This window comes from Hirundo rustica, chromosome 9 (assembly GCF_015227805.2).
Source record: "Hirundo rustica isolate bHirRus1 chromosome 9, bHirRus1.pri.v3, whole genome shotgun sequence".
NCBI classification, from domain to species: Eukaryota; Metazoa; Chordata; class Aves; order Passeriformes; family Hirundinidae; genus Hirundo; species Hirundo rustica.
Genome location: NC_053458.1, coordinates 15,488,968 through 15,505,016, shown reverse-complemented (window position 1 = coordinate 15,505,016; position 16,049 = coordinate 15,488,968). Strand labels below are relative to the sequence as shown.

The window sequence follows — 16,049 nt, the reverse complement described above, 5'->3', positions numbered from 1 at the left end:
ATTGTAATTTTGCTTCTGCCTGAAAAATGTCAGCTGAGACCAAGTGAAACTTTAAATGGAACAATTTCCTGCAAGAGTTGCTAAATTCTGTCAGTCTTTCTTTGGAACACTGGGGGACAAAAACAGGGATATGCTGAAGATCTGTATTTTAGGATGCTGTCTGGGTAGAATCTATGTAGATGCAATACTGGAATGTTTGGTGGAGCAGAACGTGGGATTCATAGGCATTCTAAGAATAGGAAAGAAGAGGAAATGGAGAAAGGAAGGAAAAAACCTCCAACCCTGTTAATAAAAACTGTTCCTGCTTTTTCAAATCATAAGTTGATACAGATAGCGCACAATTGCACAATCTCAGTATCTCTGAATTAGTGTTTCATTGAGGTGAGAACTTAGTAACATTTTTAAACAATAATTTGGATGAAAAGGCAAAGAATGAACGACACATTTCCTCTTCAAAGATGGAAAATACCTGAACTAAAACATTCAGAGAATAGCAAACTAGAATCTTTTTTCTCATCAAAAGTGCTGTAGGGCATCAAAAACAATCATAACACTTGCATCTGATAGAGAATCCTTTTAATTAGTCAACAAAGGTCAGGTCTTAAGTCAATGCACCAGAGTCATTAGATGGGACTGGACTGGACTAAATCTAATTATTCCCAGTCCTACTGTCAGATAAAAATGTTTTGATAATGACTTCTAACAGAGTAGCAATGATAGTGCTCAAAAAAGGGAGGAAATAAAAGATGATTCTTCAAAATAAAATCAGATTTATATCAATGTATATTATAATCTGAGAACTGCAAGTATTACTTAAATCAAACAGCTGCTTTTTGATTGTTAAAATCTGTGACAACTACCTTACTGAACTTCTCCATTTCTTCTTATTGTAAGGGATATTGTCAAAGTCCGTTGACACAGTTTTCAAACTTTCTAAATTACAAGGCACATCGCTGCATTTTCAAGCACTTTGACACTCACTTGTACTCTTGAACATTTTACACAAAATAATGAATCGTGATACTGAGGCTACAGAAGTAATTGTGAATCTGTCACACATTGCATCCCACCTTTAGGCCTTGGCTGAAGGAGAGGTCTGTCTGGCACTGGGGAAAGACTGAATGGAGAGAATCTTGCCTTTAATTCACTGTTTCATTCAACCATTTTTTGAAATAGAAATTGGAATGGCTATCTGCCTTTTTTTCAGAAGCTTCCACTCATGCTCTTCCGGCTTTAAGGTTCATATAGAATCGAGCTTTCCTGATGTCACTTGTTTTTGAAAAATACACTAAGTGCTGGGGTTTTAAAAATTTGGAAAATGTATTAGTTAAAAGAATTGGAAATATTTGTTTAAAAAACCCAACAAAACAAACCCTGTAGTAAGTATACTAACTACTGTCAATATGATGAAATACATGCAAATACTTGAGCTGTGACTGCTACAGAAATTCTGGAGTACATGATATTTGAATCATCAACATGTAGTACTCTGATTTAGTTGATAGGAAATATATATTATAAATATCAAAATTTTGCCATTTAAAGATAAGAAAATTTTTCAAGCGATCAAACAATTTTTATGACAATTGTTTAAGTTAAAAATTACCTAAACTTTACTTCAAAACTGATCTCAAACCCCAAAAATTACATTTCAGTCTGAGTCTTTACATGTCAAGTGATAGTCTGATACCTAAGTCTAAATATTTAGCTGTTAAGAATTACATTAAGTCCTCCCTATGATTGTTGAATCAAACCATGATACTTTCCTTTTGATTTTGGTTCTCCCATCTTCCTATGATTATGACAAGTAGTATACCTATATGTCTGGATTCTGTGCAAAGCAGAATTGTTCAGTGGAATTACTATATTGCCTAGATATTTTATTGTGAAAATGCAATTAATTTCCATTTAATTGCACATTGCAACCTAAATGCATAGTAGAGCTATTTGAGTCTAAATTTTTTCAGAAAATATTGATCATTGATGGGAATATGCTAACTTGGAATATTTTTTTGACTAATATCTGGGCTGGGCTGTGGTGGAAAGAATGGAGATGTGCCAGCCACAGAGAAATGCAGTTTCAAGTATCAACTCTTATGACTGCTTGTGTAAAGGATTCTCAACAAGTTCCCTTTCAGAATCACCACTGATCTTTGGGATATGATTTTTGCCCAAGAATGACTGATGATGTTAAAAACAAACCATTTTTGTTTTTCACTAGACTGATACAAAAGACTTCTCCCTGGAGCGTCTAGTATTGAAGTTTCTATTCTGTAATGAAATACATGCCCTTTACTTCAAACAAATTCTAGTTGTTAAGGTAGATTGATTAATAATTTGAGTTAAAGAAGTTGTGCAATTAAAATAGAGAGTATCTTGTACTTAGGCTATAAAGCATTTAAATATTACATACAGTGAAAAGTTCTCATTCAATGAAATTGTTTAGTGGTCTGACAGATCACTTGTTTCAGGCAACTGAATAGTAAATTGTATCTACAGATTATCTACAGTTTGGGGCTTGATCCTATAAATAGTCCTATGTGAAATCCCAATGAAGTAATTTCTTCCTTAATTATTATATCTAAATGCTTTAAAAGACTAGAGTGTATTCTAAAAAGGGAATGCTTTTTGGAGTACTTTCCTGTTTCCAGTGCAAAGTGTCTACTGCCAGCCTATGCATCAGCTTCATGAAGCAGCATAGCTGTTTCCTCAAATCTCTCTTTTTTTTTTTTTTTTTTTTTTTTTTTTTTTTTTTTTTTTTTTTTTTTCCCTCCAATCTGTGAAAAATTCCTGTCTTGTGAAAAGCAGTAATTAATGCCAGTGAAATCTGTGGTGTTGGACCCTTGTGAGAGTAGCTAAATCAGGGTAAATGGAATAGTATTTTTGAAAGTAATATTTTATGGCTACCAACACTTGAGCCAGACGGCAACCTGGCCAACAGTTAGTCCTTGTGGCACTTACTCTTCATGTGTGTAGAGCAGAGACTGATGTGTGAAGTGTCGGGCGATGCGTTGTGTCATGGTGGGCTCCATCAGTGTAAAGGCTGGATGGTCACATACACGGCAAGGCTCATTCTCGTGAATAAAGAAGTGTTGGTAGGACTGAGCTGAAACTGCGGGTGCTCAGTGGCCCGAAGCAGTCCTTGGCCAGTCTTGAAGGGCCCTACCAGGCAGTGACACAGGGGACCCTCGTCCCATCACCTGGGCGGCTGGGAACTGCGTTTTCTAGGAGAAGCCTTGGCCATGCGGAAAGGTCGCTGAGCGGGACTCGGCGGTTTGCTCAGGGCAGCCTGAGGGGCAGAGCTTTGCACCGGCCCAGGCGCGGGCAGAGCGAGCGGTTCCCGGCACGGGCGGCGCGGCCTCGGTCTCCCGGCGGCCAAGGGGCGCACAGGCGCTCGCCTTCGTTCCGCGGCCGGGAGGCATCCCTGGCCCCGCCGCTGTCCCCGGAGCTGTCCCGCAGCGGCGCGGGGTCCCCGGGGCCCCCGGGGGCCCTCGGGCTCGGATGCGCCGGGCTGCGGGCGGCCGCACGCCGGAGGCGGCCCACGGGGGTCGCTGGGCTGCCCCCGAGTGTGAGGCGGGCGCGGAGCCGGCGGGGCAGGGTGGGGCCAGGGCCGGGGCCGGGGCCAGGGCCAGGTGCAGGCCGGGCCCGCGCTGCCGCCTGCTGCCGGCCGCCGCGCGGGTAATCACGCGTCCCCCCTCGCTGCTGATTTGCAAGAGCAGATTAATCAGAGCGCGCGGCTTGATGAAATTTGCTGTTATTGTGCCCATTTTTAGAAACATCTTTTATTATCTTCATTATTCATTTACAGGGGACCGGCATCAATTATGCAAATGAGTTCACAGACTTTGCAGATTACTTCATTTGCCGCTATTGTTTGTGGAAATTTAATTATTAAATATTATTAAGCTTGCGTTTTCTTCAATTTTCCGAGGCTTAGTTTCATTTGATTTTTCCTCCAGCTGCTCTCGTTTCCTTTCAGTGCCAAAACAGCTCCTCATCAAAGCAGCTCTGGCATGTGAAGACCAAATAAAATCTCCTCAATTTAATAATTTTGATGTTAGTCCCTTGTTCTCAGCTGCTTGCTCAAAGCAATGCAGAGAGAAACGCAGAGCACATTCAATTTAATGAGTAGAAATTGAATTCAAGTTTGTTCGGAATTGACTTCAATTAAGCAGAGTCTTAATGATAAATTAATCTCTTTTCTTTATTCCCTAGAATTTGTTTTTCAAAGTAGGAAATTGGACTACATTGAAAGACCAAATAAAGAATACCAATTTTAACTAGATTATGGATCCGATAGCAAAATTTAATTCTTTATAGTAACGTACTTGGACAAATAGCATTCACTCTATGGCATGTATTATAATTTATATTCATTGTTACCACTCACACTTTCATGGCATGGATAAAATGGCAGTTGAATTAAATATGGGCCTGTAATAGACTTCAGAGTTTTAATCTTTATTAAGAAACTCTAATTGAATGCATAATTAGCTTTTCAGGGTCTAGGAAACTAGGTTTAATATCTATGTGGGCTGAAAACATAGATCAGGCATTTTTTTAAGAGTATTTTTCATGAATTTATTCTTTCGGAGAAATTATCTTGTAACATGGCTTGTATAAAAAGCCACATTTTAACTTCATTGCAAGAAGCTACTTAGAGAGGAGCGGTAACAAGGTTTTTTGTGCTCTGAAATTCCCAAAGACAGCTCTTGCATTCTGGGTCCATGGTGGATTGTGCAACCTTCTTTCATTAGAAGGAGTCAAGGTAGCTTGTGCCTGTCCCTGTTGAATCACATAGGCCAAACAAGGCAATGCTTTTCAATAGCAATATGCCCTTTTCCTTCTGTGCTACAGTTCTACCATGCTTAGACACCTTAGTATCTTCATTGTTTTCCTCTGTGTTATTCTTGTGATATGACCCTCATATGCTCTGTATTTTTGCTATTTCAGAGAGCAAGCCATTTTTTCAAGAGTGGAGAGTAATTTGAGTCCCTGTTCTAGGTTTTCAAAGGTGATCAAACATCTTTAGGATGTCTTAAGCTGGCCATCTCATGCCATTGGTAATTTATGAAACTTAGATTCTTTCACCTCTCTCCTCAGTGGAAAAACCCCACTATTTTACTGTGTATGATGAAGCTTATAAAAATATAATTAGATAGGGGATCTTTGAACCAAGCTCTATCTCATATATATTCATATTTATGTTTAAATGAATAGAATATCCACCCATAGTACTAGCATTTTAGAACTATTATGCAGACATTCTATCCAGTGATGTCTCAGGTATGAAAGGATTTTTTACTGAGATTTAATGACAAATTCAGGAGAAGTCAAATTCCATGCTTTTCTCTCAGTGAAGAGAGTGGGTAAGTTTGGCCAGCTGAGGAACATTCAGTCTTCTGATTTACCTGCATGTGAATTCTGTGGTTCCCAGGCACTGGGAAATATAAAGCAAAGGTATGTATTGCTTTTTAAATAAGAAGTAACAAACTGAAGAATTTCTGCTAGACACCTTTTGCAATCTGCACTGGACTTGTGAGCACCTCCCACTGTGTGTCCAGCACTGGTATGTTTCTGTTTTCCTGGAGTTTCCTGTTACATTTTCTTGGTGTAAAGGGTCAAGGGCCTGCTAACAGACCCTTTGCACAGCACACAATTGAAAATATTTATTAACACAACACGTTTATTTTTACACATCTGGGAGATTAAGTTTTACTGCTTTAAGTATACCCAGGTTCCAAAGATTTGCTTTGGTTTTCTGAATGTGTTTTTCAGTAAATAGCCATTTGGAAATGGGAACCAACTTTCTCTTGCAATGATGAAGAAAGGTTTGTTAGTCTTAAATTCCCATATGTTTTGGGGATATAGTTTATGGGTGAATGTGGTGGTTCTGGGTTAGCATTTGGACACAATGATCTTAGAGGTCTTTTCCAACCTTAATGATTCTATATTTCAGAACTGCAGTTATTTAGAAAGAGATGAAATAAATGTTTTTACAAGAGATTGCAGTTGCAGTTCATACATAGCTGTGTTGTTCCATGTAGAAATCAGTCCCTCTGTTCCCGTGGACATAGACCAGATTTATAAAAGCATTAAGGTGCTCAGAGTCACAGAAGGCCTTGCAGAGGTGAGAGATGTCAAAGCTCCATCAGTCTTTGCAGTCTACATGTCTGATTGAACCTGGGTTTAGGGATGATGCTGTAGGCGTTGCACACACGTGAGTTCCAACAGATGATTACATTATAAAACATCTACAAAGAAGTCATTAAGATGGTGTTCCTGTTAGAAACACCTATACTATAACAGCACTGTGGTACTCCATATTCCCGTGTATATCACTGATCCTCTTATCAATTTCTTCAGTACAAAAGCATTAAAGCTTTTATTGCATATAGATCTTCCAAGTTCACTTTAAGGTCTGACCATTAAACCAAGCTGTTTCCATCTATTTGTCATCATTTGCAGTAATGGTTCTCTGGTTTGGTGCCTGCCTTCTGCAGTCCTAGCGTTCTCTGATTAGACTCCTGTGGACACCTGTGCAGATCATACTGCCATCTTTTCCTTTCATCTGAAAAAGCCCTACAGGGCCCTATATGTGGTACAGTGAAACAGTTTCTCAAAGTTATTTGTCTTATGTACAAAGGCAGACCATATGTCAAAACAACTTTTTAAAAAAAACCTTAAAATTACTTTCCCCCTTTCACAACTGAATCTGATCTTGGTGAGGATGTCCTTTCTGTTGCCTGGTGCATTCTCCCAGGAGATTTGGATTTTTTGAATCTCTATCAGGCAGAAATGGCATGGCTCCATAAGCAAAATTCATCCAGAGCAGTAAGTTTCTTGGAGTGGAAAAGAGCTGTAAAACCAATTTCAACTACTGAGTATATTCTGTGTCTGATCTACGGAAATACTGTGCATGTATTAATAAGCATTTTAAAACTGAAAAGTGAATGTTTTTACAAGAGACATTTGTGTCAATTTTAGCTATGCTGGGGAGTATAGTTACTAGCAGATTATCTAGCCTGCTGGAAGCTCAAGTTCCCAACTTCTCAGAGAAGGGTGAGGCAAGATACTTTAAAAGGAAATAATTTGTTTCTACACGAAAGATGAAAGGGGAGGGAAAAATCACCTTCCTTAAATTATCCTTTACTGATATGGAAGAGCTCTGGATTGTTAGTATTTACACACCTACAGTGAAAACAACGCCCCACTCCTGGCAGGGCTATTATTTTATATTCTGAGTTTATTTTCTGGAGATTTCAAAATAATACATTTCTTATGATCAAGATTTTACAACTTTCTTTAATAATTTCTTAATAGGCAGTATTGTTTTCAGTGCTTCTCTTTTCTAGTCTTTTTTTTCCCTGTTTCCTTCAACAATCCTGATGGTAAATGCATGAGGCAAGAGTAAGGTTAAGTAGTCAAAAGGTAAGAAATGTCACACTTAGAAAATCCCTCTAAGAAGCCACTCTTGACTACATTGTCAGCTACTATTTCTGAAGTATAATTATTGCATCACTTCAGATAATTCTGCATTTTGTGCTGTTGAGCAATTTATATATGCCAGAAAATCTAGAAAATCTATTATCTACTACTGCAGTCTCTAACCACAGGTCTCTATTCTGTTCTCATGGTCAGAGGCAAAGCATGGATATGCTGATCCACCAACATCTGAGTAATTTCTAGTGAATAATTCTGTAAGTCACAGCTGCTTTGCAGGTTTATTCTACATTACAGGTAGTATTATCCAAATTTCAAGCCTGGCAGATGATATGGGTAGATATTTAATTAACTGTCAAGGACAGAGCAAAGCAGTATTCTGGATGTATTTTTAATTTTCCAAAACGTGAGAAAACATTCTAGAAATTTCTTTCCAGCTGTTTATTCACTGTTTTTGTTGGTCATGGGTTGAACTCTGTTGTTGCATATTTGTCAGATTTATCAACAAGCTTAAGAACATTATGAGATATGACTTGCATTTGTAGGATACCTGTACCTGCAGCTAAGTTAGCTTCAAAGTAAAATCTCATCTCAAAATTGAACTTAAGGCAGCATTGCTGCTGCTTGAAAAAAGTCTTTAGTATATGGCTGCTGACTAAAATTAAAAAAAAATAAATTCTGAGGAAAGATGAGGAATTAATCACAGAAAAGTTTGTTGGTAAAGACATGCTGGACTGTTGTGGCAGTGAAAAATATTATATAATGTTATAATTTGTCTCTGTGGGAGAAAAAGCTTGATATTGACAAGTAAGTGATTATGTAATTAGACTGTACTGTAAACTATACAAAAAAGGTGTAGAGCTAAAAAGATTTGGAGTTTCTGGTCTGCCATGTGGCATTCCAAATATAGTTTCCTGAAAAAATCTCAAAATTGAAAATCTTTTACTATGTCAAGAAAAAAAATTTTAAAAAAAGTTCCATTATATGGAGTTAGCCTTATCACTGCTAGAAGACTTGATTTTATGTGCTTCAAGGAGACCTTCCCCTTTCCTGTAAAACTGGATGCAGGTTTTATTGCAAAAGATCTGTGCTTTTTGTGGAAGCTCATTTCAAACCTTCTTCAATAAGTAGCTTCCTTTTTGCAGGGCCTTTTCTTGGAAGATGTGGAAAAGGGCTGTTAAGAAAGTTTTCACTGAAGGGGATCCAGGGTCTCTCTTCTCAGTTTTTGTGTGGATTGAAGTCTTGACTAGAATGTTAACAAAAATCAGGCCTTTCAGCCCCAGTGAAATAATATTTTCCAGATGGAGTAAGAGAAGTGGGGCTTCTGTAGCTGTGATACTACCAGGGCTCTGTCTGTATACAGACCTTTGGACTACTGTAATTCTGTTGTTGTGGTTCACAAGCTGTATAGGTGTCCTTAGGTTCACAGTGGCTGAATTTTGCTTTCCATTCTGCCCTTCTAAACCAAAGACAGTACAATTAGTTTTACTACTGATTTCAGCAAGCATAAGCAAAAGCATTTCCCCTGAATAAGAGTTTGTGGGCCAATTGGAAACACTTTTTAAACAGCACACTATAGAATAAATGCACATTTTTCTCTCTTGTCCATAGCTGTGTCCTGACAAATAATTTTAGTTGTAGGTCATGCTGGAATATCACAGTTGTATCAGGTGTCACTGGAATGGAAATTTACATATTAGAAACATCCCTGTGCTCTTTAAAGTGATTACTTCTTTTTTGTTTTGTTTTTTTTTTTTTTTTTAATCTCTGTTCTTATGGTAGCTGTGCTTAAAATCACTGTTTCGATTGTTTGTGTTGGATGACTGCTTTGCAAGTTTTATTTTGTTATTGCTTACTGGTGACTTCTTACACCTTTCCCTGGAGTATCTTCCCTGCAGCACATAAGATGTGGTTCTGATCATGTTTGGCAATTCCTGTGACCCTAAGTTTGTGTACTGCACTGGGGCTTTGAAATTCTTGCATTAGATGGGATATGGTTGTATTGCCCCGGGGATGCAAAGCTGAAGTACCAAAGGAACAAATTAACAGGATGTCACATTAAAATAATTTTTCAACTCTAATTTAGGTAACTAGATTAATGTGAGTTCATTTAGGAATACTTAAATATAACGTAATCACATCTAAATGATGTACAATATCAACAATAATTAAGGTAGAAAAATCAAATTTATGTAAAAAGGAGTCTACACTTTCAGTGTTTGTACACCTCCAATACATCTGCTGAAAGAATGTAGAGTCAGAAAGGAATGCTTTAAAATTCCAAATCAGGCAGTAAACGTGACTTTGACTCTTGGAATCTTTCTGTAGGAATTTTTTAAACCTGGCATTGTCTTCTGGCCTATTTTGCATTGCCAGGACTTGTCAAGCCCTTCAGTCCACTTGAAAATACTTTAGAATTTCTGGTAAGTACTAAAGCAATGTTACCACCACCTATAATAATAATTCCTGAAAATATGTGTATTTTTAGTGTTTTTTTAATGTGTGTGCTGTGGTTCTATTTTATAAAATGTACAAATGGCACAGTAACTTTTGGCATGGATGTTTTAACTGCAAAGCAAGTTTTAAGGGTGAAATGCAGAGATGGGCTAGAAGAAAAAGAACCTTTGAAGCTTGTGATGTAAGTGAAATAGACTAAATATATGATTAATAAAGTGGAAAAACTAATTTTCAAATGGTTTGTTGAAAAGCAAAGAATTGCATTCACTGGAATAGGTCAGATTACCCTGAGAGTACTAGCACTATTAATTCAGCCTGGATAAACAGCAAAAATATCTATTTTCATTTTCCCAGAACAGATTTCTTCTACTTTTTAATTTTCTTAGAAAGAAAAAATCCTGTTAATTTATCCAGGAAGAAAATTCCTTAGGAAATTTTATCTATCCAGGAACAAAATTCTTTAGGGGAGTGTCAACGGTCTTTACTGTGTACCATCTTACTGCAGTACAGTTCTAAAATTTATTGTTTGTTTATTAACTGTGACTATTAAGTCACTTTAACAATGCAGAACCAAAGTGAAAACTCCAAATGAAACTTGGTAAGTTTTGATGCTACATGAAAAGGAACAATCATCCACTGACTGATGACAACCTGCTGTTTGAAATAAGCATTTTTGTTAAGACTTAAGGCTGTAGGTGGTTATTGCATTCCATTGTACAGCTTCCTGGAAATTTACCCAGTTTTGGTAGCTCTGTTATATTGCACAGAATAAACTCAGTTTCCTGTCTACAAACTTTCTCTCTGTAACTGAGCAATCAGTTGGCTGAAGTACAAGCTATTGGCATGTAAGAGGAACAGACTTTAATTTAATCAAGACTCTGCTTAGGTGGAAAATGAACCACTGCAGAATATTGCTCACTTCTCTGTGTAGTGCATCTTAATAGAGAATATTCACCTCTGTGCCAAAATTTTCATCATGTGAACTTTTGGATCCAGAGATTTTCCAAACCCCTGTTTAATTGGTGAGAGAAATTCAACACTGACTGTGAACATCTGAGTGATTTATAGCCTATTCAACACTACTGGTGTGGTAGTTTTGCAAGGGATGAGATCATAAGCAAGCAGAGGATTTATCCTAATCAAACTATATAGGTGTACTGTGCCTAACGTGAAATCAACCCAGAAGTAAACCAAAAGAACTCATTGTGAGATTCTGTTCCTCAGAAGCTTGTTTTGTTTGCTGTTAATGCTCATCTTATAAATGCTGTTGAGAGAGCTACCCTTAAAATATCTGCTAAAGGAAAAGAAATTATTGCTTGACCTTTCTTAGATTGCAGCCACAAGCTCTTTTAAAGGAAATGTAACAAAATAAGGAAAACTAAGACAATGGGTGAAAAAGACATGAGTCAGAATAAACAGGACAGAAGGAGTTGGAGTATGTCAACAATGGAGACTTCTGCAGAAGCTGCACTCCTGTTCGTGTGGGTTTGTCATGGTTTAACCCACCTGGGAACTAAGCCTCACACCCACACAGCTGTTTGCCCACTCCCCCACCAGCAGAACAAGGGAGAAAATCAGAAAAGTAATAGTCAAAAAACTCATGGGTTGAGATAATGGCAGTTTAATAAGCAAAGCAAAAGTTGTGCATACAAGCAAAGCAAAACAAGGAATTTGTTCACCAATTCCCATGGACAGCCAGGTATTCAGCCATTTTTGGGGAAGGAAGTCTCCATCAGGCAAAATGGTTACTTGGGAAGACACAAAACCGTAACTCCAAATGTGTCTTGCTTCCTTCTTCTTCCCCCAGATTTCCATGTTGATCATTATGCCATGTGGTGTGGAGTATCTGTGCAATCAGTTGGGGTCCATTGTCCTGGCTGTGTCCCATCCCAGCTTCTTGTGCACCTCAGGTTTACTCACTGGTAGGGTGGGGTGAGAAGCTGAAAAGGCTTCAGTGCTGTGTAAGCCCTACTCAGCAATAACTAAACCATCCCTTCATTGATTAATTATTATTATACAGCATTATTAATAATGCTGTTTTTAGGACAAATCCAAAACACAGCTCCATACAAGCTACCATGAAGAAAATTTACTTCAGCCCAAACCATTACAAAGTGTCAGTTTGCTGTGAACTTGGGAGGATGTGTACAGAAGGCAGTAAAACTCCTGAAGTGCATTTCCCACACAAGTGATAAAAAATATGCCTTGATGAAAAAAGGAAGTGACAATCCATGAACTGTTCCGGTGTTCCAGTGCAGCAGATTTTCTCCCATCAGGCATGAGCATTACAAATGGAAGTATATGCGTGTCTAGGGACAGTAGTGTCACCAAGGTGAGTCACCTCGAAAGAAAACAGTTGGTGGAAGTGCTGCATTCTCCTTGAAGGAAGAGGCACCAGTTGGTGGATGAGTATGTCTAGTTAGTTAACAGGAAACTCTCTGAGACTGAGTCAGCTATCTTTTAAGCCTGCTTCTTAAACAGATTGTCCAATGCCTATCCCAGAGAGGCTGCCTAGGAGAAGGTTTGTGTATGATACCAGCTGCTTTATTTGTGGGTGAATGAATTAACTTGGTTTTGTTCCATCAGCATAGCAACTTTCATCAACATTCAGTTCTTAGCAAGTAAAATGTTTTAGACTGTGGCTGAGGTGGTGCCTGTTACCCACCACTTCTATAGCATTAGCCGTTGTTATTAACTCCGGCAAAATCTACTTTCCACTTTAGCTTCTCAGTAGTAAGCGGTAATTATTCAAGGCCTGGACTTGAGAGATGTAATATAACCAGCAGTATCATACCCATTAAGCTGTCAGTTTTCAGCAGGGCATCTGTGATACTACCTATGGCTTCCTGTCTTCCTGACTTCCTCCAACAATCTCCTCCATCAGCTGTGTCTCATGTGCCCTAGAAACTGCTGTCAGTGGCCTGGTGGATGGCTCATGACGTGTCTGTCATGTTGTGAAGTGTGTGTAGGAGCTGGATTAAGTGAAAAGAAGGTTAGCTCGTCTGACTGCCTACTGAGGAGCTTCAGGTCAGGGAAAGCTTTCTCTACGTTAGCACTGCAGTAATTGGAAGAGAAGAAAAGTAGAAGGCTAGGACAGCTTTGTGGTGAGGTAGGGAGAGGGAGGCAGCAGAGACTGGATGGAGATGGCTGAAGTACCTGTGCTATTGGAGTATAGGAATATTAGTTATTTTCAGTGCCATATTGGAGTCTTGGAGAACTTTTAAGAAAATAATTTCCTGTCAGCTTTTTCAACCTTAGACTTTTAGCACACAGGCTCCTCCTAATGCTTGCAGGCTCTGGCTCTTACTGCTTTTGGAAAGCTGGAGGGAGAAAACCGAAGAGGAGGAGTGATGTGAAAATATCTGTCTGCCTGTGGATAAAAAGAGTGAGGCATCTTTCCCTCCCCTTTCAAACCTGAGTCTATTGTGGAGCTCACACTAAGTTATAGAAAACTCATCTGAATAATTCTGCACTCTGCAGTGGTCAGCTGCTTTTTACAATAGATTCGTAATGTTCCCTAATACAGTGGTGATACAGTGGTAAGGTAAGCAGTGAAAATTTCTGATACATTTTTAAGTAAAATGAGAGAGACAATTGCCCTTAAAATTGCATTAATGAAAAGTCATCCCTTTAAGACAGAGGAGAGAGTTATTTTTATGCAAGTTCAGATTTTTGATGCCAAGACAATAAAGAAAAAAACGCAGTTTGTTCCATTAAGCTTGTATCATATTGTCAGTACTTGCCCATATGGAAAACATATAAATTGTCCTGAAAATATGAAAATGGGACAATTTAGTAATGTTTTGAGTAGGCTTTATAAATATCACATGTATTTTTAAATACATAAGTGATGCAGTTTTGAACACAAAAGGGCCACAGTTTTGGCAGCCAGATTTTGCTGTGTTCCCAGAGCAGCAAAATTAGCAGAGTTGCAAATGTAGTTATTCAAAAGTAGAAAATTTGGAATAAGTCAGAAGTATTAAGAGATTTGGTGGGAAACCAATAAAAGCTAAAAGTGGCGCAAATACACATTCTTTTTTCTCACCAGAGGTCAGAATTTGTGTGTGTACTTTTAGATTTAACTGACCTTTTTTCTTTTGTACAAAGACTCAATCATTAAGCTTGACAGCTTGATGTCTGGGGCAAATTTTCACTTCATGGGTGGCTGAAGTTGTGGTATTGTTGGGCAAAGGGTAGAAATATGAGCAACTCTGTGACCTTTCACCACATTATGAGCTTGTGTGGGTCTGGAAAATACTAAGGCTGGGTCTGTCTACAGGTTTATTCTTACCCTGCTGTTAAACATACCAGTCGTACAGAATGTTAGAGCTCAATAGGTATGAATGGAAAAAGGCATTAGCTGAGGATCTGGCTCATTATGCAGAGAGGAGGAATCAAAAGCATCTTTGCAGGTTTTTTCCTTTACCTTATGCCACTACCTGTGTTGAATTTGTGATGGCCTCAGTTTCAGCAGGTATGATTTTGAACACTGTTGAATATTATGGTGTGTGTATTCCAGTAATTGATGCAGGCCGGAGACTAGGAGGTGTTTGGCAAGCAGTAGTGTTATTTTGGGATCCACTGTGCCTGGGAGTCGTTCACATGCTGATCATTCGGTAGCTTTCTGCCAAAATCCTTTCTGACTTGATTCCCTGTTTGTAGAGTCAATAACATTCCTTTCTTTCCCACCTTATATAAGCCCTTCCTTATGGAGTTTAAAGTCTCCAGAGCACATCGCACATGCCTAGCTAAGGTCTTGTAGTACTACTCCAGTGCACCTCCTAATGTATTAAGTTGTCATTCACTGGTGTTCTGGGTCTTGAAAACAATGTCACCTGATTGTACTGGCTTAGCCTGTGAGTTTCCTTAGGCACCATCTGAATTAGAATAGCTCACGTCTCTTCTCCACAAAGGCCGGTGAGTGTGCAAGCCCCACCTTTTTGTCTCTCCCTGGGGATTTGTGACCTACCAAATGGGGGTATTCCATCACTGGGGAAGCTGTGCTTCCAGCTGTGGATTTTTTACTGTTTTTCACCCTGGTGCTATGAGAATCTGCTTCCAAAGCTGAAGACATCTAACTCAGAATGCCAGTGCTTTTAAAGTGTATTGTAGTGGGATTCTGTGTTGGAGCCTTCTGAGAGGGAGGAAAGAGAACATGCAATTAAAAAATAGTAATTCTTGTTCTTAGTGACATGGAAATAATAACAATGTCTGTCTTTTAAAAAAATTCCTAGGAAGTCTTACTGATTCATACTTCTATAGAAACCAATATTGGAGCATGTATTTCATCGCTAGTGGCCAAGGGATAAGATAAAATTCTGGTTCTGTATTTTTATTGTGTTTTGCAGACATATCTAATCTTCAGTGGCATGAGAAATGTTGTGGAAAAGTGTGTCATCAAAAATTGCTTCAGCATCATACTTAAAAATCTGTCCTTTGGAAAACAGGTCAGCTTTCACTGTAGCTTATGGTAATACACACAGACACTACAGAGTATTTTATATCTTATAATGGAGATCATATAGATAATAATATACTTTCATCTATTACTTTTATCAGATCGTCTTATCTCCTTTGTGGCATCAAAAGCATGTATTCAGAGAAGATTGAGACAGAAGTATCTGCTTTACTTAATATGCACATGAAGGGCCTGATTCTGTCTCCACTGAAGTCAGTAGAGATTTCTGTCCTTGATGGGAGCAGAAACAACTGTCTGAATTCTACTCACAGCATTTCATTAGTGTTCTTTATGGTATGCATGTGGGGAATGGATACTGACCTCTGAAATCATGAAAATATTGTTATAATTGAAAAGATATTAGTGCTGTAACTTTGTCGGCAATTAACAAACCTGTCAGTTCTGTTCTGTCAAAGTGTGTGCGTGACCTCTCAGTGTTACGGTATCCGAGTTCTGGCAGCAAAAAGAATTCAAAATAAGATGTATATGCATTCTCTTTGTCTTCCAAATAATTTTTCAGAGTTTCCAGAAATTATTGTCTTGTTGGAGAAGTGATAGTACAGGGCATTAGTGATTGTCACTCTTCTCCTCTTTTTCAATTGTTTTGAGTGTGGATTAGGAGGTTTTGCTTTGTTGTAGTTATTTGGAAGAAGATGCTGTTTATGTTCCCTGCAATTGTCCCAATTCACCA

The 16,049-nt window shown here is 38.5% G+C and overlaps 1 long non-coding RNA gene across 18 annotated transcripts in view; it reads left to right on the top strand.

The window, feature by feature from the left end:
- The window catches only part of LOC120756252 (uncharacterized), a 505,318-nt gene that overhangs the window by 53,497 nt on the left and 435,772 nt on the right, over positions 1-16,049 (top strand). For 2 of the 18 annotated variants that reach the window (XR_005702103.2, XR_005702098.2), the window contains exon 3: positions 15,249-15,347. The exons of the other annotated variants lie outside the window; for them this stretch is intronic. This is a non-coding gene — a long non-coding RNA (uncharacterized LOC120756252). The remainder of the gene's footprint in view (positions 1-15,248; positions 15,348-16,049) is intronic. 18 annotated transcript variants of the gene reach the window in all.